Raw genomic sequence first — 1,382 nt, 5'->3', positions numbered from 1 at the left:
ATGAAAGTGAAAGAGGAGAGGGAAAAAGTTGGCTTAAAGCTCAACATTCAGAAAACGAAGATCATGGCACCTGGTCCCATCACTTCATGGCAAATAGATGGGGAAACAGTGGAAACTGTGGCTAACTTTATTTTTCTGGGCTCCAAAATCACTGCAGATGGTGATTGCAGCCATGAAATAAAAAGACGCTTGCTCCTTGGAAGAAAAGTTATGACCAACCTAGACAGCATATTAAAAAGCATAGACAATACTTTGCCAACAAAGGTCAGTCTAGTCAAAGCTATGGTTTTTCAAGTAGTCATGTATGGATGTGAGAGTTGGGCTATAAAGAAAGTTGAGCCCCAAAGAATTGATGCTTTTGAACCGTGGTGTTGAAGAAGACTCTTGAAAGTCCCTTGGACTGCAAGGAGATCCAACCAGCCCATCCAAAAGGAAATTAGTCCTGAATATTCACTGAAAGAACTGATGCTGAAGCTGAAACTCCAATACTTTGGCCACTTGATACGAAGAACTGACTCATTGGAAAAGACCCCAATGCTGGGAAAGATTGAAGGCAGGAGGAGAAGGGGATGACAGAGGATGAGATGGTTGGATGGCATCACCAATTTAATGGAAATGAGTTTGAGTAAGCTCCGGGAGTTGGTGATGGAAAGGGAGGCCTGGTGTGCTGCAGTCCATGGGGTCGCAAAAGAGTCAGACATGACTGAGCAACTGAACTGAACTTCTATGTTCAGGGCCTCAAGAGTCTCTAGGAAGATATTTGCTGTCATAGGTTCTTGGGGGATTGACTCAGCTGCTTGGTAACTGACAGTCTCCCTAGAATCCTTCCTTTCTCAAAATCTGGCTTGTCCAGGGTCGCAGGCCCTGAGTGTCAGAACTTTTCATCCTGAGGGCTTGGCAAAGCAACCATGCCTTTTCTTGCTGCCTCCAACCATTTCCAGTCTGGCAGTCTCCTGACCTTCACCTTCCTTTACCCTCCCCTCCCCGTGGCCCTCCCACCCCCAGCCCAGTGTCCTCTGAAACAGAAATATTCTCTCCGGGAGGAGGCTGCTCACGGGAAGGCCCTGGGCTGAATCTAGAGGCCTGGGTGTTCCTGTAAAGCCAGTGATTAACACTGAGAGAGGGGCAAGCCAGCCGACCTCCCCTTGATTAAATGAGGGTGTGGAATTTGTTGTTGTTCAGTTACTCAGTTGTGTTCGACTCTTTTCGACATCATGGACTGCAGCCCACCAGCTTCCCTGTCCTTCACAACCTCCCAGAGTTTGCTCAAACTCATGTCCTTTAGCGGATGATGCCATCCAACCATCTCTTCCTCTGTCGTCCCCTTCTCCTCCTGCCTTCAATCTTTCCCAGCATCAGGGTCTTTTCTAGTGAGTCAGCTC

Source organism: Bison bison, unplaced genomic scaffold, assembly GCF_000754665.1.
Source record: "Bison bison bison isolate TAMUID 2011002044 unplaced genomic scaffold, Bison_UMD1.0 scf7180017864239, whole genome shotgun sequence".
Taxonomy (NCBI): Eukaryota; Metazoa; Chordata; class Mammalia; order Artiodactyla; family Bovidae; genus Bison; species Bison bison.
The sequence above is the reverse complement of the archived record's forward strand: the minus strand, read 5'-3'. Positions refer to the sequence as shown.